Raw genomic sequence first — 24,767 nt, 5'->3', positions numbered from 1 at the left:
TGTACACGTTATGCATATATATAAATAGATTTTCTCGTAGAACCGATCATATATATATATATAATCGAATGTCTCACAACCACCATTAATTATTCACACATACACATGTATATATATATACAATTTCTCCTACATGTTGCCTTGGTGCCTTCGGAGCACGATGACAAGTGGTTCATGGGGGCGGTAGCGGGTAATAGTATTCTCCTTTGGGATCTATGACCTGGTCGAGCAAAAATCCCGCTATTTCCTCTTGAAGTGCTCGTATGCGCTCCTCTGATAGGAGCTTGTCCCGCACCTCTTTGAACTTTTAAGAAGGAGATCAATATGCATGTGTATTAGTTGTGTGACTAGATATCGACAATCATGTAAGATTTGTGAATAGTGTTCTGGCAAACGTACCCAGTCCTGTCTATCAGATCTGCTCCTTTCGGACGCCATCATGCGAATGTTCTCGCAAACGTACTATGCACACACTTCAGTCCCCGGCGCCTGCTTCAGGGCCTTTACGACAATACAATTTAATCAGATAATAATTAATCAAGCATGTTAATTAATTAATGGTATTGAAACAAGAATTAAAGAGATGGTAGCTAGCTAGCTAGTACTACTTAATTACTTACCTTGGGTCGATACCAACATAGATTTTGTCGCCATTTTCCTGGAGTCACCTTGATGTACTTTGCCCAAGCCCTGCCCGCCGGCAAAGAAAATTAATAAAGGGGTTATTAAAAATAGTTCATATCAGGAAATGACGAACTAAATAGGCCGAGATATAGTTAATAATGATTGAAATAACCTGTCGACTATCCCCTTCACGATGCTGTAGTCACTATTTTTTTTAAGTAGTGAGTCCAGTACTTCAACTTTTCCTTCGTCAACTTTAATGTCTAACAAGATCAAGTGGAAGCTGCATGCGCATACGTTTGCATGTATAAATTAAGCAGGCATGTGCATAACACTAATCAACTATAACCCTAAACCCTATACACTTATTAACATCTAGCTAGTAGGCAAAAACAGAATTTGTAGTACAAGACAGTGTGACTCACTCAATGTTGTAAGGAAGTAGTATATCTTCATTGCTATTGAGGCGCTTCAAGAACTCTAGCATGCATTTCTCTACATCTTGTCTACACCATTCCAATTTCCATGTGTATTCATTAACGGTATTTGGGTCAATCAACCCAATGCCATAGCGTCCAGCTTTTTTCATTTCATACATCTTCATCCTGCATAAAACCACAGAAAAGAATATATAGTGAGGATATATAATTACCGGTAATTAATGATCAATCAATGAGCACTAGAGCTAGCTTGAGACTTCAATTACAGAAAGAAATCACTTATAGACAATAGCAACTGATGATAGATTTGTCGAGTGCATCTTGATTGAATAACTGAAATAGTTCTGAATACTCAATGGCCAGAGCTTTCTTATGGAAGTAATGATCTTCCTCGACTTGCACCATGAGGGACTCTCGATTGGAAATCTTGGTAATTTTCATGTACCAATCATGCAATTCATACATTCTCGTTGGGAGGTTCTTGACCTCCTCGGGCTCGACCAAAGGTTGGCCCCGGACATATTTCCGTTTTATTTCCTCCTCTCTAAGCGGAGGCTTGGGCTCGATCTCGAGGAGTTGTCCAACAGTGATCTTGAGCATTTCAGCCTACATTATATGCTCCTTGGTTATTACCACATCGCCCAGCTCGGGAACGTAAATGGTTTGCCCACAATAATATTGGGCGCGCATACTCTCATGTGTTGTTGGCACAACAAGCGGGGGGGGGGGGTCGATTGCGCCGCCTGTTCTCCCAGCTGGGGAACGGTTTTCCCGCATTTTTTGACAGCTGCTTGTTGGCTCGAGCTCGAGCTCGCTTCTTTCTGTAGTCGTGCTCGATGTGCCTTCTTGATTTGGCGCTCATAGTCTGAGTCAACAGGCCTGGGAGCTGGTGGTCTAGCCATATGAATGAAGTGGTCAATCTTTTCCTCAGGCACTTTCTCCCTCGGCGGCGTTGCCGTTTCGGTCGAAAATGAGCGTCCACTTCGGCCCGCACTATTGCATCGTTTTGCTCCTCGGTCATGTCGTAAGGCCTCTGAGGAAGAGGAGCGAGGCTGCTTGGACCATATTTATATCGCTTGTCTCCGCCTATACTTTCTGTACTACCTCGACTCGTACCGCTACGCACCATAGCTGCGGCGTGTCTCTTCTGCGATTGCTTAGGCGGCGGAGACGGCTGACGTGGCTTACTTGGAGCAGGAGGAGTGGCCTAATGCTGTGCCGGACTTGAAGCAGAAGGTGTGGCCTGACACGGTGTCGGACTTGAAGCAGGAGGTGTGGCCTGACGCTATGCCGGACTTGAAGCAGGAGGTGTGGCCTGACACGGTGGCGGACTTGGAGGAGCGGGAGTCTGCTGACATGGTGGCGGACTTCGAGGAGGAGTCGGCAGACGCGGTGTCGGTGGACTCCAAAAGATGATGCAATCCTTTTTCCATAGGATGAAACGATGTATGGCCTCTCCCAGTGTTTGCTCGTCGTCACCTCCAGGAATGTCAAGCTCTAGCCCCGAATATGGGCCCACCACCTCATCAACCAAGACACGAGCATAGCCCTCTGGAATCGGGGCGCAATGGAAGGTTGCTTCGGGGGTAATTGTAAAAGCAACGGCGTTCGCCACCTTCATGGATATGTTCTTCATTTTGTAGTGTAGCTCACAGTTAGTGTTCTCTATGATGTCATCCACAGGGTATGTATCCAGCAGTGCGTCGCCCGGGGCGGAACCAACGCTGCTTCTCGGCATGGATGGGACGGTGCTGTCCAATGCTGGATAATCATCCGCTTGCTGCTGCCGCTGCTGAGACCCCCTTTCCTGGCTAAGTGAGTCGATCTGCTGCTACTGGAATTTGAGTGCCAAGTCCGTGTGCCTTGCTTCTAGGCCATGAAGGCGTTCCGCGTCCTGCTTCCTCTGCTCCTTCTCCAGCTTCCTCTTCTTCTCCTCCTCCATCTTCTTTCTTGCACGGGTCCTGTAGTCGTCGTTCCATTCCGAAAAGCCCTCATACCAGGGAATAACGCCCTTGCCTCGTGTTCTTCCCGGGTGTTCAGGATTTCCCAGGGCGCGCGTAAGCTCGTCGTTCTCTCTATTGGACGTGAACACCCCCTTTCGAGCATCTTCTATTGCGTCAAGTAACTTTTGTTCTGCTCCGTTTAGACTTGCCTTCTTCGAAACCAGGCCTGTCTTCGGGTCCAATGCCCCCCATGCGCATAGAACCAAGTTCTGCACCTGGGGGGCCAGCTCCTAGTAACCGGAGTGACCCCTGCATCCTCCATCTCTTGCTCAGACTTATCCCACTTAGGCATTGCCAGCGCGTAGCCACCTGCACCCAGCCTATGGAACTGCATCTTTTTTGCGGCATTGGCCTTGTTTTTTCTCGACCGTTCCTTAGATAATTCTGATTCCTTGAATTTCACGAAAGCGGGCCAGTGTTCTCTTTGCTTCTCCAGTGTTCCCTTGAATTCTGGAGTCTTCCTTTCTGCAGCGAGGTTGTTGGCCCATACAGTTTTCTTGTGGGTGTTGAATGCAATTGCCATCTTCTTAAGAGCAGCGTCCTTGACTTTCTGCACATCTGCATCAGTGAAATAATCTGGTAGGGTGAAATGTTCCATCAGAGATTCCCAAAGCTTTTGCTTTGCTCTGTCGTCGACCCAAGTAACATCTGGGCGTTTAGTTTTTGGCTCTTTCCATTCCTGAATGGAGATCGGGAGTTGGTCCTTCACAAGAACTCCGCACTGACGAACGAACTTTCTCGCAATGTTCTTAGGCGTGAGGGGTTCTCCACTAGCTTTGATGGAATCGATGTTGTACTTTACACCCTCGTTCAACTTTTTGCTCGGGCCGCGCTTTGTCCTGCTGTCAGTAGAAGCATATTTGCTCGATCCGGAGGGCTGAAAGAAGAGAGATCGATTCGTTAATATATGTTCAAATAAAAAAACATGTGATGATCACTAGATGCCTACTTATATAAATATACCTCGCCGGTAGTCTTTGTTACTTCAAGATCAACATTGTATTCATCATCATAATCATTGTCTACGTCATCATAATCATAATCATAGTTCATGACTTCATCAGCTCGGTCGTCGAGATCGAATATCTTATCATCACACTCCCTGGTATTGTTCAGATATTGGGAGCCGTCATTTGCTTCATTCAGATCATCTGGCCTGCTAGGGTTGCGTATGATCTCGAACAGGGCCTCTTCTCCCTCTCTGCCGGTATTGTCCGCCATAACTTTTATTTAACTAATACAGAAGAAATATAAAACAATTTAGTATTCAAATTACAATGCATGGATGCAATCAATAAGGAAAAACTGAATCATATAGTACATAATATGCATCGTCTCGAATAATATATAATCTCAAATACATCGTCTCGAATAATATATAATCTCGAATACATCGTCTCGAATAATATATAATCTCGAATACATCGTCTCGAATAATATATAATCTCGAATACATCACTGGCTAGGTAGCTAATAAAGATCGAATACTATAGAAGAATCTAGGCCACTCGCGGTTCCTGGGGCGCGGGCGGTGGACACCCAAAGACAAGGAACCATCACATGATCATATCTCCGGTCATCTGCCCAAAGAACCTGCCAGGTATTGGAGAACCTGACGTCCATAGCAGCCAGCGATGGACGTGCTCGTCCTCCTCCCTGACATAACGACGTACCACCTCCGGCGGGGCCGGCTCCCTCTGCTCCGAATGTGGCCCACACGAATGCCACCAAAGGAGATCAGGATCGACGACGGGACCCGAGGCCGGGTTCCTCACCAAGCGGCGAGCCCCTCCAGGTAGCACCTCCCAGTGCCAGCCCAGCGGAGCCCAATCCCGGACATGGGTCAGCCGGACGTCGTCGCGAACGGGTCGACGGCGAGGATGCGGGCCGGGCATCGTCGAGAACAAATACTATATGCCCGCAAAAAGTAACATTTTTTAAATGATTGGATTGTGATAACTAAAATTCTATATGCAAATTCTAACAATTTGACATTAATCTAATTCATCTAACTAAAACTAATTCTAAAATTTCTAACATTTCTATAGATATAACTAATATTTCTATAACATTTCTAATATTTCTATAACTAAAAACAGAAAAATTGCTAACATTTCTATAACAGAAAAACAGAAAATTTTATAACATTTCTATATAACTAACATTTCTATAATATTTCTAATATTTCTATAACTAAAAAATAGAAAAATTTCTAACTTTTCTAATAATATTTCTATAACTAAAAAACAAAAAAAATCTAACATTTCTATAAATATTTCTATAACTAAAAATATAAAAATTACTAACAATTTTACAACTAATTAACAATGTGTGTGTGTGTGGACATGGCGGCCAGGGCAGGCGCTCATCGGCGAGGCGAGGCGACGGGGGGCGGCGACGGGCGGCGATGACGCGGATGGCGACGATGGGGACTGGGACGGGGCGGCGACGACGGGGACGGGGACGACCGGGGCGGCTACGACGGGGACGGGGCGGCGACGACGGGGACGGGGCGGCGACGACGGGGACGGGGCGGCGACGACGGGGACGGGGCGGCAACGGGGGCGTTGACGAGGGGTGGCGACGGGGGCGGCGAGGGGGGCGGCGGGCGACGGGGCAGAGGAGAAGAAGCAGATGAAAACTGACGAAATTTCTAAGTGCTGCTTATATAGGATGGGCCTTTAGTACCGGTTGGAGCCACCAACCGGTACTAAAGGTCAAATTTGGCTAGCCCAAGCGGCGGGAAGCGCACCCCTTTAGTACCGGGTGGTGGCACCAACCGGTACTAAAGACCCCCCATTAGTACCAGGGTCTGCGCTGCCAGGCGAGGGGCGCAGAAGTTTAGTCCCACCTCGCTAGTTGAGGAGCGCCAGGACCAGTGTATAAGCTTCGACGCGGGCACTGCATTGAGCTCCTCTCAATAGCAGGCCTTCTGGGCCTACCTCTCCTACTCTGCCTGTGGGCCTACTAGGCTTGCGGGCCTGCATCCTGGCCCAACTACAGGTTGGGTTTCTAGTCGTATGCAGGCCGCTCTGGCCCAGTAGGTTGGCTTTTTTATTTTCTTATTTTTTTGCTTTATTTATTTTTGGTTTACTTATTTTTGAGTTGTTTTTTTGCTGTATTTAGAGTTTTTTGGGAATATTTTTGCTTTACGTACAAAAAATTACAAACTTTCTGTTAGTGCCAGTAGTTTAAAATTTTGAATAGTTTAGAATTTGAATTATTTGAAATTTGTGTGAATCACTAGTTTGTGAATAACTTAACTTTGAAAATAGATTTTCAGTGATTCTTTTTTCTTATGTTTAATATTAGTGTGTTTTATCATTATATTCAATTTGGTAATGCTTAGGTTATTAGAAAAATGAAATCCCGTTGTAACGGATGAGTTTTCGTCCGAAACCTTGATACTTCGAAAGAGATTGTCCATTTTATACACGAAGTGGATCTAGTTTTTGCGGTAACCCTCTCTACTTTTTTGCACATGCTATGTGGGTGAAATTATGATACCATGCCAACTTTCAACCTTTTTTGAGTTCATTTGAAATGCTTTTCAATTTCAGGGTCATTTAGCTGAAAAAAATCTATAAATGCATGAAAGAATTTGTTTGCACATAAAATTTCTTCGCGTTTCAAATGCCAAAACACATAACTACCCTAACTATTACAGAGATTCCCTCCTGGGTGTGAAACACAGAAGAAATTGATGATAGTGAAGCCGATCACATCCCAGATATTTGGGTGTGAAACTTTTTCTTCGCGTATGTCCCTTTGCGCCGTAGCCATGGAAAATCTTCATCATTTAACTGGATGCTCGGGTCAATATTCACTGTGAATGGAGCAACTTCATCAAACTTTTCATAATCTTCTGACATGTCTGTCTTGTCATCCACTCCCACGATGTTTCTCTTCCCAGAAAGAACTATGTGGCGCTTTGGCTCATCGTATGATGCATTCGCTTCCTTATCTTTTCTTTTTCTCGACTTGGTAGACATATCCTTCACATAGAAAACCTGTGCCACATCATTAGCTAGGACGAATGGTTCGCTGCATACGCAAGATTGTTGAGATCCACTGTTGTCATTCCATACTGCGGGTCTTCCGTTGCCCCATATCGTGTCATATTGACCCATTTGCACCGAAACAAAGGGACCTTCAAATCACGTCCATAGTCAAGTTCCCATATCTCTTCTATGTAACCATAATATGTTTCCTTTCCCGTCTTGGTTGTTGCATCAAAGCGGACACCACTGTTTTGGTTGGTGCTCTTCTTATATTGGGCGATCGTGTAAAATGTATTACCTTTTATCTCGTACCCTTTGAAAGTCATTACATTCGAAGATGGTAACTGGGGCAGTGAGTACAGGTCATCTTCAATAGAGGCGTCATGCATGGTACGTGTCTGCAACCAGCCGGCGAAACTCCTAGTTTGTTCACGTGTAATCCAGTCATCAGACCACTCCGGGTGTTTGGAGCATAGAAAATTCTTGTGTTCGTCCATATACGGAGCCACCAAGGCGGAATTCTATATAACTGTGTAGTATGCTTCAGTGAGAGAATGTCCGTCCATACATATTCTTTGATTCCCTCCTAGCGTGCCTTTTCCATCCAGTCTGCCCTTATGCCGCGATTCAGGAACACCAATCGGCTTAAGGTCAGGAATAAAGTCAATACAAAACTCAATGACCTCCTCATTTTCATGGCCCTTGGAGATGCTTCCTTCTGGCCTAGCACGGTTATGAACATATTTATTTAAGACTCCCATGAACCTCTCAAAGGGGAACATATTGTGTAGAAATACAGGACCCAAAACGCTAATCTCTTCGCATAGGTGAACTAGGACGTGCGTCATGATGTTGAAGAAGGATGGTGGGAACACCAACTCGAAACTGACAAGACATTGCACCAAATCATTCTATAACCTTGGTATGATTTCTGGATCGATTACCTTCTGAGAGATTGCATTGAGGAATGCACATAGCTTCACAATGGCTAATCGAACGTTATCCGGTAGAAGCCCCCTCAATGCAACCGGAAGCAGTTGCATCATAATCACGTGGCAGTCATTCCCTTTATATTCGACGAGAAGCCAGACGGTACCTTAATACGGAGCAGGCATTCAAAGAAGATTTCCTTCTCTTCTTTGGTAAGAGCGTAGCTGGCATGACCATGATGTATGCCGTCTTTTCCATGCATACGTTGCTGGTCCTCCCGTGCCTCAGGTGTATCTTTTGTCTTCCCATACACACCCAAGAAGCCAAGCAGGGTCACGCAAAGATTCTTCATCACGTGCATCATGTCGATTGCAGAGCGGACCTCTAGATCTTTCCAATAGGGCAGGTCCCAAAATATAGATTTCTTCTTCCACATGGGTTCGCGTCCGTCAGCGTCATTTGGAACAGGTTGTCCGCCAGGACCCTTTCCAAAGACTACCTTCAAATCCTTGACCATATCATGTACATCAGCACCAGTACGTGGCGAGGCTTCGTCCGGTGATCCGCCTCACCTTTGATATGCTTGCCTTTCCTTCTTACGGGATGCCTGCTCGGAAGAAATCGACGATGTCCCAGGTACACATTCTTCCTACAATTGTCCAAATATATACTGTCGGTATCATCCAAACAGTGCGTGCATGCGCGGTATCCCTTGTTTGTCTGTCCTGAAAGGTTACTGAGAGCAGGCCAATCATTGATGGTCACGAACAGCAAGGCCTTTAGGCCAAATTCTTCCCCCATGTGCTCATCCCACACACGTACACCTGTTCCATTCCACAGTTGTAAGAGTTCTTCAACTAATGGCCTTAGGTACACATCAATGTCATTGCCGGGTTGCTTAGGGCCTTGGATGAGCACTGGCATCATAATGAACTTCCGCTTCATGCACAACCAAGGAGGAAGGTTATACAAACTTAGAGTCACAGGCCAGGTGCTATGGTTGCTGCTCTGCTCCCCAAAAGGATTAATGCCATCTGCGATTAGACCAAACCATACGTTCCTTGCGTCATCTGCAAACTCCTTCCCGTACTTTCTCTCAATTTTTCTCCACTGCGACCCGTCAGCGGGTACTCTCAACTTTCCGTCTTTCTTACGGTCTTCTCTGTGCCATCGCATCGCCTTGGCATGCTCTTTGTTTTGGAACAAACGTTTCAACCGTGGTATTATAGGAGCATACCACATCACCTTGGCAGAAATCTTCTTCCTGGGGCGCTCGCCCTCGACATCACCAGGGTCATCGCGCCTGATCTTATAGCGCAATGCACCGCATACCGGGCAAGCGTTCAAATCCTCGTACTCACCGCGGTAGAGGATGCAGTCATTAGGGCATGCATGTATCTTTTGCACCTCTAACCCTAGAGGGCAGACAACCTTCTTTGCTTCGTACGTACTCTCGGGCAATTCGTTGTCCTTTGGAAGCATATTCTTTATCATTACCAGCAACTTTCCAAATCCCTTGTCAGATACACCATTCTCTGCCTTCCATTGCAGCAATTCCAGTGTGGTGCCCAACTTTTTCTTGTCAGCTTCGCAATTCGGGTACAACAATTTCTTGTGATCCTCTAACATGCGCTACAACTTCTTCTTCTCCAAATCACTTGCGCAGTTTCTCTTTGCATCGGCAATGGCCCGACCTAGATCATCAGTGGCCTCATCTGATGCCTCTTCTTCAGCTTCTTCCCGCATTGCCGGCTCAGCTTCTTCCCCCATTGTTGTATCATCATATTCAGGGATCCCATGGCCAGGATAGTTGTCGTCGTCCTCTTCTTCTTCATTGTCTTCCATCATAAACCTTCTTTCTCCATGCTTGGTCCAAACATTATAGTGGGGCATGAAACCGGACTTAAACAGGTGGACGTGAATGGTTCTTGACGTAGAGTAATTGTGATCATTCTTACAGACTAAACATGGACAAGGCATAAAACCATCCGCCCGCTTGTTTGCCTCATCCGCAAGCAGAAAAGTGTGCATGCCATTAATGAACTCGGGAGAGCATCGGTCATCGTACATCCATTGTCGGCTCATCTTCATTACACAACACCGAATGGACCAAATTAATACAAGTTCATACAAGACTTAAATGCAACAAACAAATAAGTCTCTAACTAAAGAATTTAAATGCAACAACAAATGCGATCAAGATCGCAACTAAGGTAACAATTGATCCAACAGCATAATGATACCAAGCCTCACTATCAATGGCATATTTTCTGATCTTTCTAATTTTCAAGTGCATTTTCTCCGTCTTGATCTTGTGATCATCGACGACATCGGCAACATGCAGCTCCAATTCCATCTTCTCCCCCTCAATTCTTTCCAATTTTTCTTTCAAATACTCGTTTTCTCTTTCAACTAAATTTAACCTCTCGACAATAGGGTCGGTTGGAATTTCTGGTTCACAAACCTCCTAGACAAAAATATCTATGTCAACTTGATGGGCATAATTTTTCATAAACACGAAATGCAACAACTAGTTTTAAAAGAGAATATTGCACATCCAAATCATAACAAGGACGAGGGCCGACGGGGACGGATATCAAAACCATGGCACTATGTATAACAAACAACGTACGGGTAAGATAATTATACGAGTAACTATATATCCAAATCACACAAACATCAATTTGGTAATGTAAAACATTCATGAACAAGAGGCTCACCACAAGGTGGTGCCGGCGACGGAACGGTGCGGGCGATCGACTGTGGTTACGACGGCGATTTAGAAGGCACTAAGTAAACCACACCAACATATGCAAAGTAAGTGTTACTTTTGACCACAAATTGCATATAAATCAAATACTAGCACATATATTTTCTACCAAATTACTAAACTCATAAATTAATCACTATACAAAGCATTGCAAGAGCTAATCTAGCAATGAGAGATGAAAGGACAAAGTTGCTAACCTTTGTGATCATTTGAATGGATGGGGGCCTTCAAATCTTGACAAATTTCGGGCAAAATGTGTGATGAGCTCGAGAGGAAGAGGTGAAGAATAGAGAGGAGAGGGGAAAGGGGAAGAACAGAGCGAGCTCGGGTGGACGAAGGGTTTATGTAGGACGACCTTTAGAACCAGTTCGTGCCATGAACCGGCACTAAAGGTGCTGGAGGGGCCCCGAACTGACAACATCCTGCCACCACTCACTTTAGTACCAGTCCGTGGCACGAACCGGTGCTAAAGGTCGGCCACGAACCGGTACTAATGAAAGCGGCTGGCTAGCCGTTGGAACCGGCACTAATGCACACATTAGTGCCGGCTCAAAAGCAAACCGGCACTAATGTGCTTGACATTTGACCCTTTTTCTACTAGTGTATGTAGATCTCGACGTTGACGAGTGACTTGCCACCCAGGTGGTGATCTGAGCTTGTGAAGGGACAATGTAGATAGACAGGCTTCGTCAAGCCTTCTTTCTTTCTAGTTGTCTGTACTCCGAAAGGTTGCTTCCGCATGTGCTTGTATGTTTGTATGACTTGAGTGTCGGGTCATGTGACCCCTATCTGTATGAACATGTTATGTATGGCTCTCCGGAGCCTTTTAAATAAAGTACTTTGAGTTGTAGAGTTTTGTTGTGATGCCATGTTGTATTTACACATATCGAGCATATTGTGTGTATGATTGAAATGCTTGGTATGTGTGGGATCCGACAATCTAGTTGTTTATCCTTGGCAGCCTCTCTTATGGGGAAATGTAGTCCAGTGCCTCCATGAGCCATAGTAGTCCACTACAGCCCGGATCACCGGAGTCCTGCTAGCCCAGCACTACTGCTCCGGAGCACTTGACTGGCCAGGATGTGTTTCACTTCGTTCCTGTGTCTGTCCCTTCGGGGAAATGTCACGCGGTGACATCCGGAGTCCTGCCTAGCCTGCTACAGCCCGGGTTCCCGGAGTCCTGTTAGCCCAGTGCTACAGCCCGGATTCACACGCTGCTGACCGACATGCTCGATGTTGATTCATGTATGCCTGTCCCCGTAAGTTAGCGCCGCTTTGGGTTCACGACTAGCCATGTCGGCCCGGGTTCTCTGTCGTATGGATGCTAGCGACACTATCATATACGTAAGAGAAAAGGCGCAAACGGTCCCGGGCCATGGTAAGGCGACACCCATGGGAATACCGTGCGTGAGGCCGCAAAGTGATATGAGGTGTTACAGTCTAGATCGGTGTGACCTAGAATCGGGGTCCTGACAGCGTTGGCATCAGAGCCGGACTACCTGTAGGTGCGTCAAGCCAAATTGGTCGATGTCGATTCTAGAAATGATTTAGTTATATGTAGGGTAATTGATTGTGGGAGGGAACGTAAGGCTCTTTTTACTCCTTTACCTTATGCCCTCTAATCTGAGTCATTCTCTTCTCATTCTACGTGGGTTAAGGACTAGGCTCTCTTCTCTCTATCAGGTTCACGTGTTACTAATCCGTAGTAACTTATATGATTGTTGGTTACAAGCCTCAGTTCAGTTTCTACTACTTTTAGTATGTTGTCAGTTGAACCAGAACCTTGATATGATGTTGTTGAGTGGTTTTGCGAACTATTGTGAATGTCTCAAATCTTTTTCTGAGCATTTACAGCCGTTATGCTGTCCGATTTCTCCTATAAAATTCTAATGCCTTTGCATTATTTCGTGCTTTCAGATGGCCACCCGTTCCCAGAATCAAGTGGTTCGTCTGACTCGGTGCCTCGATGTACCTGGTCACACGGCCATGCTGGTCTGAGTGATGATCGAGACAGGCTATCGATGGTATCCTGAGTATACCGTCGAGGAGCAGTTTCGAGACTTTAATCCAAGCCAATATCTCTGTACAGTCAGGATATACCCTGCCTACCCCGGAGCTACTGAACCCCTCCATTGCTCTTATGGACTTGGGGTTACCATCGAGATGTCCGTGCAGGATGCAGCTTACTCGATGATGACTATCATACGAGCCAGAACTGCCTTGCTTCGGAACACTGATTTCCGCTATATGCCAGCATCACCCCCGGGGGCACAAGGGTACTATCAGGCTATTTACTGTGACTCCACCCATGAGGATTCACTGCTCCGCACCACCGCCGAGATGCTTGAGGACAAGGACCGTGAGAATCGTGCCTTGCGAATGGAGCTCTTCAACGCTCGTTCTTATCACTGGGCCACTCTGACACGGTTTGCACATGCCGTGCAGGCTGGGTATATGGACATGAGGGACTTGTACCCCGTCTGGTCTGGTCTGCCAGATTGTATGGACTGGCGTGATGTAGGAGGCATCACCCCTCCTCGTGGACCCCGTCTGCCACCATTTGTTGGACCAAGGCCACATTCGTGACCTTATGGACCGCAAGCTCCATAGGACCGACTGTTTCCAGATGATCATGTTCAGCTCCCAGGACATGGTGGTAATTTCTATGAAGATTACTTCGGAGACGTCTGAGTTGGTAGTAGTTTCACTAGTATTGTAACAGTTGTATTCTCCACAGTCCTGCGTGACTCGTGGGATACAACTTGGTGTGTATCACGTTCCGGAGGTGTAGAAAAATAATGTATAGGAGCTTGGAATGCCTCCGATGAGATGTAACGTCTTTCACTGTAGTCGTACTTTAGCCTGGGTTTGTACTAAACTATGTACGTTGTGTATGACCGTTGGTATATATATGGCAGTTTCTATATTACCATGTCATACGGATGAACATATCTGCATTCCGTGTTATCCATTACATTCCACACTTCCTTGCCAAGATTTTGCCATCCTTGTCTAAACCGTTGTCTTATTTTCCTAGGATGGTCAACACCCGCAACAACCCTGCTATCCAGGCGCAGGGTGAAGCTAGTGCAGCTAGGGATGAGAATCTGCCTCAACCGTCTTCTCTGGCCGAAGTTATGCTGGAGCCGTAAAGAAACAAGCGTGAGACCAACCGCTTGCTAGAGCGAATTGAGCAGAATACTACACGTCATCAGAGGAACGACTTGGTGTCAATCAATGACTTTGTCAAGTTGTACCCACCAAAGTTTAATCATTCCGTCGAGCCCCTCGATGCGGATGATTGGCTTCGCAGCATCACCCATAAGCTACGTTCTGCCAACGTAGCCGAAGCTGATAAGGTTACCTACGCTGCCTATCAACTCGAAGGCCCTGCTAGCCTTTGGTGGGAAAACTTTGAGGCTATGCGCCCAGCCGGCCAAATCACTATTTGGGCTGAATTCAGTAGGCTTTCCATGAGCATCACATCCCGGAAGGTCTCATGGATCGTAAGAGGGAAGAGTTCTGCAATTTCACCCAAGGCAGACTGACTGTGGATGCATACAGCCGTGAGTTTGGAAATCTAGCACGCTATGCTCCTGAAGAGGTATCCACCGACGCCAAGAAGCAGGCAAGGTTCCGCAAGGGACTTAGCCCCGAGCTTCATCGTGATCTTCGTCTGCACGAGTGCACCTCCTTCCAGAAGCTGGTCAATAAGGCCATCAGTGCTGAGACAGGTCAGACTGACTGTGACGCTTCACGCAAGCACTCCCGTGACTTTGGTTCTTCATCCGGCTCTGGATCTCAGAAGCACCGGGTCTCGATTCCAAACACAGCTCTGCCACCTAGGTTCACTCAGAGGCCATCCTTTGAGGTGCCTCACCCCAACCAGTAGTATGCACTGCCCAAGACCTATTGTGGCCCCGCTGCTAATGCTGCTCCATGCCCCAATGTTGTTACATGCTTCAAGTGTGGAGAGACGGGTCACTACCTGCGCGAGTGCCCCCAGAACAACCCCAATCAGCCTAGAAAGTCCGTTGGCCATGGTAAGCCAGCGGGAAAGACTTATTACGCCAAGCCAGCCACCACCTCACATGGTCATGTCAACTATGTCTCAGCTGAAGAAACTCATGAGGACCCCAACGTCGTCCTTGGTACGATCCTTGTTAATTGCCATCCGGCAACTGTTCTTTTCGATACTGGAGCATCTCATTCATTTATTTCTAAGATCTATGCTCAATTGCACAACACCACATTTAGTGACATGCCCACCTCCATGGAAATTCAAACTCCTGGTTCTAGATGGCAAACCTCTAGCATAAGCCATGGAAATGAAATTCTTGTCGATAGATTGGTCTTCCTTCCATCACTAATAGCTCTCAAGTCCTCGGACATAAACATCATCTTGGGTATGGACTGGATGCCAGCCCACTATGCTAAGATTGATTGCTCTACTAGAACTGTTCAACTCACCCATCCATCGGGCAAGACAGTCAATGTTTTGACCCGAGTGTCTAAGCGTCAGCTCTACTCTCTAAATGCCAACCCTCTTCCAGACCTTGAAGATATCCCGGTAGTCCATGACTTCCCGGATGTCTTCCCAGAAGAACTTCCAGGTATTCCACCTGACAGGGATGTCGAGTTCGTGATAGACCTTGTTCCAGGAACCGTCCCAATCTCTAGAAGACCCTATAAGATGGCACCCCTAGAACTGGCCGAGCTTAAGAAACAACTCGATGAGTCCTTGAAAAAGGGTTTCATCCATCCTAGTTCTTCTCCTTGGGCTTGCCTCGTCCTCTTTGTCAAGAAGAAGGATGGAACGGACCGGATGGTTGTGGATTACCGACCTGTCAACTTGGTCATTATCAAGAACAAGTATCCGCTCCCCAGGATCAACGATCTGTATGACCAGCTCGCTGGATCCTCAGTCTTTTCCAAAATGGATTTGAGGTTGGGCTACCATCAAATCAAAATCAAGAACGGGGACATTCCTAAAACGGCCTTTGTTACTCGTTATGGCCAATACAAGTACACCGTCATGTCCTTTGGTTTAACCAATGCTCCAGCCACCTTCTCTCGGTTAATGAACTCGATCTTCATGGAGTATTTAGATAAATTCATCGTGGTATACCTCGATGATATACTCATCTACTCCAAGAATGAGGAAGAACATGCCGAGCATCTAAGGCTAGTATTGACGAAACTTCGAGAGCATCGCCTTTATGCCAAATTCTCCAAGTGTGAATTCTGATTGCCAGAAGTGACCTATCTAGGCCATGTAATCTCTGGTAAGGGTATTGCTGTCAATCCTGAGCGAGTTCAAGTCGTCCTTGATTGGACTCCACCTGAAACGGTCAAGCAAGTTCGGAGTTTCCTTGGCTTAGCGAGCTACTGTCGTCACTTTGTCGAGAATTTCTCCAAGGTCGCTAAACCTCTAACTGAACTCCTCAAGAAAGATAAAAAGTTCGAGTGGACCCCACAGAGCGAGTTCAGCTTTCAGGAACTAAAAAGATGCCTGACGTCTGCTCCCGTACTTGTGCCACCAGATTTTTCTAAGGACTTTGTTATCTATTGCGACGCCTCACGACAAGGACTAGGTTGCATACTCATGCAAGATCGTCATGTGATTGCCTACGCTTCCTGACAGTTGCGTCCACATGAGGATAATTATCCCACACATGATCTAGAGGTTGCAGCTGTAGTCCATGCACTCAAAACATGGCGACATTACCTTCTCGGTAATCGTTGCGAGATTTACACCGATCACCAATGTCTGAAATACATCTTCACCCAACCGGATTTGAACCTCAGGCAAAGACGTTGGGTCGATTCGATCTCAGAATACGACTTAGGAATAACTTACACTCCGGGCAAAGCCAATGTCATGGCTGATGCGCTAAGTCGTAAATCTTATTGTAACAACCTGATGTTACGACAAAGTCAACCACTTCTCCACGAGGAATTTCGTAAGCTTAACCTTCACATTGTTCCTCGAGGATTCCTATCCACCCTGGTGGCGAAACCTACCCTTACGGCTCAGATCATCAAAGCTCAGAAGGTAGATCCGGGAATCTCCCGTATTAAGAGAAACATCAAGAAAGGAGTCGCGGATTGTTTCTCCATTGATGATCAAGGTGTTGTGTTCTTTGGAGACCGTCTATTGGTTCCCAAGGTACGCAACCTGAGGCGGTTGATCCTTAAGGAAGCTCATGAATCTCCTCTCACCATTCATCCCGGTAGTACTAAAATGTATCAAGACCTACGCTAGAGGTTTTGGTGGACTAGGATGATGAGAGAAATTGCTCAATACATTGCTAATTGCGACGTCTGTCGTCGTGTTAAAGTAGAGCATCAACGGCCTGCTGGCACCCTTCAACCTTTGGCTATTCCTGAAGGGAAATGGGATAAAATCGGTATGGATTTCATTACCGGGTTTCCCAGGACCAAGAGAGGGAATAATGCTATCCTCGTCGTTGTCGATCGTCTTTCCAAAGTAGCCCACTTCCTACCTGTTCATGAGAGTATAACTGCTAGCCAGCTAGCTGACTTGTACATCTCCCGAATAGTGTCTCTTCATGGTGTTCCATTGGAGATTAACTCAGGCCGTGGAAGTCTCTTCACATCTCGATTTTGGGAAAGTTTCCAAAATGCTATGGGAACTCGTCTCTCCTTTAGCACCGCCTTCCACCCCCAATCAAGTGGTCAAGTAGAACGAGTCAATCAAATTCTGGAGGATATGCTTCGAGCTTCTATCATCTCTTTCGGTATGGATTGGGAGAAATGCCTTCCATTCGCCGAGTTCGCTTATAACAATAGTTATCAAGCTAGCTTAGGCAAAGCTCCTTTCGAAGTTCTCTATGGACGAAAATGCCGAACGCCCCTTAACTGGTCAGAAACCGGGGAGAGACAACTCTTTGGCCCGGATATGATTCTGGAAGCAGAAGAGCAGGTTCGCATTATTCGTGAGAAATTGAAAACAGCCCAATCTCGTCAAAAGAGCCAATATGACCGCAAACATAAGCTCATGACTTATGAAGTCGGCGAGAAGGCTTACCTTCGGGTTACTCCTTTGAAGGGAACCCATCGTTTCGGTATCAAAGGCAAATTGGCTCCTCGTTATATTGGACCCTTTCGCATTCTAGCCAAACAAGGAGAAGTTGCCTACCAATTGGAACTACCTCCGCATCTTTCCAGAGTTCATGATATCTTCCACGTTTCTCAACTCAGGCATTGCTTCGCGGATCCTATCCGTGGAGTGGACCACGAAACGCTTGATCTCCAGGATAATCTCACATATCGGGAATATCCCGTTCGCATCCTTGATCAAGCCGAGCGTACCACTCGACGCCAGAATATCAAGTTTCTCAAAGTTCAATGGTCACACCATTCCGAGAAACAAGCTAATTTGGGAAAGGGAGGATCGTCTTCGACTTGAGTACCCCACCTACTTTCCGGAAGATCCTAAATCTCGGGACGAGATTCTTTTGAGTGGGGGTGAGTTGTCACATCCTAGCTAGTTCATGCATTACAGTGTTGCATCATGTTTACTTTTTCCAGAAACTTGAAATGGGGATGACAGAACCCCCAACACCCCCCTGAAAACAACTAGGGTTTACTAAAATTATTTTCAATGAACCTGAAATGCCCTTCTAAAAAGTCCACCCTTTTTGTCTTGGGTTAGCACCTCTGACAAAATGGGTTCACAATTTTCTTGGTCATCACAAGATCATTGGATTAAATCATATGTACCTTGCATTTGGGCATTTAAATGCTAGTAAATATTTTAAATGCCCAAATAATTATGGAAATAAGTGTGGGCTGTTGGAAATAATCTAAACAGAGTCCCTGATTATTTCCAGGATTTTTGAAAGTGCGTAACTATTTTAAATAAAGCCACATAGTTACAGAAAAATAGAAAAAAACAAAGCAGAATAAAGAGAGGGAGGGAATCCTACCTGGCAGCCCCCTGGCCGGCCCAGCACTGTGCTGGCCCGTGCTAGCAAGCTGCTTCCTCTCGCCAGAGCAGGCAGAGAGGTGACGCCGGCGTGCGCGAGCTCGCCACGGCGCCACCTGCTTGCCGCCCGCACCTCTGGATGCGCTGGTCGACCTCCATGTCGCCCGCTTGACCGCCCCGACACCCCATTCGCCCCCCTGCAACTCTCCCTCGCCTCTCCTCGCCATGGCCGACACTGCCGCGCTCGCGCAGACGTGAACACCACAGCCACCGTGCTCCCCTCGTCTCCCCATGTTGTCCACGAGCTCCGCCTCCATCCCCCGCGCCTCTCCGTCAACCCGCGCGACGCCGAACGCCCTGCATCAACCTCTGCACCGCCATCTTCGCCTCCTCCGCCCCGAGATCGCCGGCGACCCCCCAACGTCGTCAGCCCCTCCCCGAGCTCGCCAGGACCACCTTCGACTCCGCCGTGAGCTCCGCAATCGAACCTCCCTCTCCTCCGGCTCATTTGCACGCCGTAGCCGCCGCCCCCTTGCTGACCCTAGCATGCCGCCGCCCGCGCTCGTCGCCGGTGGTGCTCCGGTGACCATATGGTCCCGGGCTTGTGCCCATTGCACTCCCCGCATCACGTAGGAGCCGTAGGGGCTAGCGCCGCCCCGCCTAGGCCACTGCAGCAACGAGCCCGACCTCGACCGAGCTCCGGCCACGCCCAGCCGCGCCACCACCACCGTTGGATGCGGATGAGCGTCTGCATCCCGTAGCTATGCTCCGCGCGCCAAACGACGCTCTGTAGGCGAATCCCGCAGCGCACCGCCACGTCTGGACTCGCCGGCGGCTAAACGTCGGCGACCGCTGACCCGTTGACCGGCGTGGGTTGACCCCACTGCCCGGTTTGACTTCACCCCCTCTCTCACTGACTTGCGGGCCCCGCCCGACTAATTACTCTAGTTAGCACTAATTAACTAGTTAGGTTAGTTACTACAGTCACTGACTAGTGGGCCCTGCCAGTTAGTTAGGGCTAACTAACTTAGTTAGCTGACTGGGTCACTAACAAGTGGGTCCCACTAGTCAGGTTTGACCTGGTCGACGCCTTTGACCTGCTGACATCACCCTGACGCAGTAAATTATTTACTGGAATTATTCTTATACAGGAAATTCCAAAAATTACTTCAAACTTCAAAAAATCATAGAAATTAATCTGTAACTCCAAATGCAAAGATTTATATATGAATTTTGCTCAGAAAAATTCAATATTTCCATCTGTACTGGTTTCATGCATGTCAGAACACCTTAACCTTGCTGTTTAGGTGAAACAAGCTAATGCACTAATATCACATCTTATTTTGGGTTAGCATTTGAATCCTTGATTCAAATGAACTCAAACCAATCTGTCCTAGTTGCATTAGCCCAAAACACACTCATTTTGCCATGTCATTGCATGCATCATATTGTTGCATATTGCCTTGTGATGATTGTGTTTCGATGTGTTCTTCGTGGTAGGTTCTGCCTCCGAGGATATTCACGAGTATCCAACTGAAGGGCAGTATTCCACTACCACTCTGCCAGGCAAGCAACCCATTGATCATTTCGATACAAACCCAACTTCTCGCTTCTGCTCTCGTTTACTGCATTAAGACAACGCGTTTCAAACTGCTGTGTGTTGCGGTAGTTGAACCCACTTCCTCTGCATGACCTGTCATTGCCACAGTAACTAGATGAAACCCACTAGCATGTGTAGGAGTTGATTGAGCCATGTTTGTGTTCCTACCATGCTATGCTTGCTATGCTTAGAGTCGTGCCAGGTTTGGCTCATTGGGGTGATGAACTAGAGTGAAACGTTGTGTCGGTAATAAGAGTGAAGTGTTGAATATGATTTGGTAAAGGTATCGATGAGAGGCCATGTAGGAGTACATGCTAGGTTGTTTCATTGAGGTCGTCCTTAAGAACTGAGATCTATATGTGTGATTTAAGATCAGCTACTACCACGCGTTGGGCCCGAAACAAATGGACCCTCTCGGCTTATTAATCACTCTTGTCCTCTATCCAGGAGTTGTAAGTAGTCTCTGGTGTTTGTAGTTGCTGGAGGCCGTGCGCAGCGCTGACCTTAGGGGTGGGCTATGATGCAGTAGGCTCGTGGCCCGGTGTACCGAGTCACCCGTTTGGTGTCTCGGGAACCCTGCACACATCGTTTGGGGCCGTTGAGGACACCCCGGCTGGATTTCCTTGCGGATGGAACCCGAATAGGCGATAAACCTGGACTAGGGACTCGTGTGTTTAGTCAGGTCATGGCCGACACCCTCGCTGGGCTTCCGCTTGAAGGTTGCCGAGTACAGGTCATGTAAACGGCGATAAGTGGTGGAAGCGTGTGTGAAGAAGTACACCCCTGCAGGGTATAAAACTATTCGAATAGCCGCGTCCACGGTAAAGGACTACTTGGTCGCTTATGCAGTTCATAGACAAGTTGATGGTTACTACTAAAAGACTCAAGATAAGTGTGAGTACCGCGCATGGCCCTCTCGTGGGATGACGAGGGAGGATCCACGGTGGAGTATTGTGATTATGATTAGTGGACTCGTGTGTGAAAACTATTTTTACAAGTGGTGTCTCATAGGATTGCTTAGCCAAGGGCCAAAGGTGGCTTGCTGCAATAACTCCACTACTTTCTTCAGAATGTGCATGTATAGTAGGATCTTTTGTAAGACTTGCTGAGTACCTTTGTACTCATGTTGCTTTAATTACTGTTTTCAGACGACAACACCGCCCCTTCCGATGGGTTCTATGTAGATCTCAATGTTGACGAGTGACTTGCTACCCAGGTGGTGATCTGAGCTTGTGAAGGGCCTATGTAGATAGACATGCTTCGTCAAGCCTTCTTTCTTTCTAGTTGTCTATACTTAGACAAGTTGCTTCCGCATGTGCTTGTATGTTTGTATGACTTGAGTGTCGGGTCATGTGACCCCTATCTGTATGAACATGTTATGTATGGCTCTCCGGAGCCTTTTAAATAAAGTACTCTGAGTTGTAGAGTTTTGTTGTGATGCCATGTTGTATTTACACATATCGAGCATATTGTGTGTATGATTGAAATGCTTGGTATGTGTGGGATCCGACGATCTAGTTGTTTATCCTTGGCAGCCTCTCTTATGGGGAAATGTAGTCTAGTGCCTCCATGAGCCATAGTAGTCCGCTACAGCCCGGATCACCGGAGTCCTGCTAGCGCAGCACTACTGCTCCGGAGCACTTGACTGGCCGGCATGTGTTTCACTTCGTTCCTGTGTCTGTCCCTTCGGGGAAATGTCACGCGGTGACATCCGGAGTCCTGCCTAGCTTGCTACAGCCCGGGTTCCCGGAGTCCTGTTAGCCCAGTGCTACAGCCCGGATTCACAGGCTGCTGACCGACATGCTCGATGTTGATTCATGTATGCCTGTCCCCGTAAGTTAGCGCCGCTTTGGGTTCACGACTAGCCATGTCGGCCCGGGTTCTCTGTCATATGGATGCTAGCGACACTATCATATACGTGAGCCAGAAGGCGCAAAAGGTCCCGGGCCATGGTAAGGCGACACCCGTGGGAATACCGTGCGTGAGGCCGCAAAGTGATATGAGGTGTTACAGGCTAGATCGGTGTGACCTAGAATCGGGGTCCTGACATTTCTGCTCGCATTGCCATCACAGTCGGTATTATGTGGTGCTATGTTTAAGACGCGCGGCCCATCACAAACGGTTCACTATTAGAGAACGTGTATGATGCGTGGCCCATCACAAACGGTTCACTGTTAAGAAGATTAGCTAATCGTCATACGAGTGTCGGACTGGATACGAAACGTCGGACCATCGTAACATCATCGTACACGACAACTATCGCACACTCTATTTTGTGGTCCAACGTTTATGATGCATACTTCATCAGAAATAGTTCATGTTTGCAAATCGTGTACGGTAAGGCAACACAAACGTTTAGTTTGCCCGCACCGTTTGTGATATTGTCTGACATCGCACACGCTTTGCAAACGGCAACTATGTGCATGCTTGCACATGTTTCCTCTCTGTGAACCGTCTCGGATTATGGTGCATATCGTAAACGTTTGTGTTTTACCAACCATGTGTGCCGTAACAACCCGGAGAGTGTAATTTCACTGTAATTTAATTGCTGCTTTTTCAAATTGTACCGGATTTGGATTTGAATTTGAATGTATGCTACAGCTTTATTCATATCCATCAGGTTCAAACAACCAATGCATTATTCGATTCATAGGTACATATGTTCAAGAATTACATAAGAACCAAATAAAGAATGTTGAACCACAGTTGTATACTTGTACTATTAAAGACGGTAAAGAAAGAGGCGAAATATATTCTGGTTGCTGAACAAGGTGAAGCGGAATGCCCATATTGTGCCCTCCTCCATGCAGACGGCACGCACGACTCTAGTCCAACCCCTTGTGATGGCCAACCGCCCATCCTTCACGGTCTTCATTAAAACATCTAGATAATCATCGTGTTCTGGTAGAAATACTTTAACCTTTGCATGCCCTCCAATCATGTAGTTTGAGAGGTAATCTTGAGTAAACTGCTTTGGCAACCACTGGAAAGGAATAAGATGATTTCAGACATTGTCATCTAACACAACTCATTATGGGCAGTAAAAAGAAGGCTGCCGAGTTCTTACTTACCATCCTGCAGTTCGCTGTTGTCTTGGATAAAGTGTAAACAAATAGTTTAATTGCCATCTTTGGATCCATTTTACTAACAATCTTTATCAGCTTCCCCACTTGATGCTGGTTCATCGATATCTCATTGCCCCATACGCAGAAAGGGTCGAAACGCGGATCTTTACCAATGACATATGTACCTAAAAGCACCAAGTTAATATTAGAAGCTAAACAGCAATGGCACAATGATGTAGTACAACACTCTTTTATAATATGTCTATATACATCCGTACGTGGTTGTCCATTTGAAATCTCTAAAAGGACAAATATTTAGGAACGGAGGGAGTATCTTATAGCATCCAATATACTCACATATTAGATGAATTAACATCTTATATTATGGGCTGGAAGGAGTTTAGTTCATTCTTAAAAATTAACTGTTGCTGTATCCACGGGTTACAGTTAGTTTGAGCTAGTTCGGGCTCAAATAGCCCTAAAGTATATCTAAACATGAGGTCTAGTTTGAGCTAGTTGCATCCATAACCCACCCAAAAAAACTAGTACCCAACCCAAGAGGTGCTAATTGGAGCTAGTTCTCCTAGTGCATTTATTGTCAATCTAACCCTGCCATCCAAGCAACTCTTTGGATGGAGTTAGTTCAGGGTTAGTAACTAGCTAGAAACTAACTCTAACCTCTAGCTAAGTTGAGTATCCAAACAGGGATGTGTTGTTGCTGTTGTTGCTGCTGCTCTTCTACGTATATCTAGACATCATTAGAACATTAATGTAACACTCTTCCTTGTTGCTATGTAGCCTAGGATTGCATATTTAGACATTAAGTACAGTGCATGTTGCTATGTAGCCTCAGATATATTACATATGGCCCTAGTTAACCTAAGGAAAAATGGGTTGCAGATATATTCAGGTAGAAGTCCGATTCACCGATTAGTCCCTTATCAACCGCCAGCCTATATGGTACCAGCTACGGATATCCTAAACAATGAGCAGATATAAGCCATGGGATGAAACTAACCTCGATGGAAAACAGCAGTCGTTCCCAAAATTGTCCTGTGTAGGTACATCAAGAATCATGTTAAGCACAACAGGCTAAACATCAACCAAAATTACACATGGCAGACAAAATAATCTCCAAAAGGTAGCTTCAGTGTGCAGGTTTAAACACGCTAGTAAAGCAAAACAAGTGGAAAGGTGTGCTAAGTGCAACAGGCCTAACATTTAACAACAAGCAAACATGGTCATTCAAACTGGTATTGTGCCGGTCTAAGTACACTGGTTATGGTTAAATAGAAATGGAAAGGCGTGTTAACTACAAGATCCAGCAACCAAATGTAGTCATTCATGGTGGTATTGTTGAAACTGGTACTGATGAAATTGAAC

Source organism: Aegilops tauschii, chromosome 7 (genome assembly GCF_002575655.3).
Source record: "Aegilops tauschii subsp. strangulata cultivar AL8/78 chromosome 7, Aet v6.0, whole genome shotgun sequence".
NCBI classification, from domain to species: Eukaryota; Viridiplantae; Streptophyta; class Magnoliopsida; order Poales; family Poaceae; genus Aegilops; species Aegilops tauschii.
Note: the sequence above shows the minus strand (reverse complement) of the source record.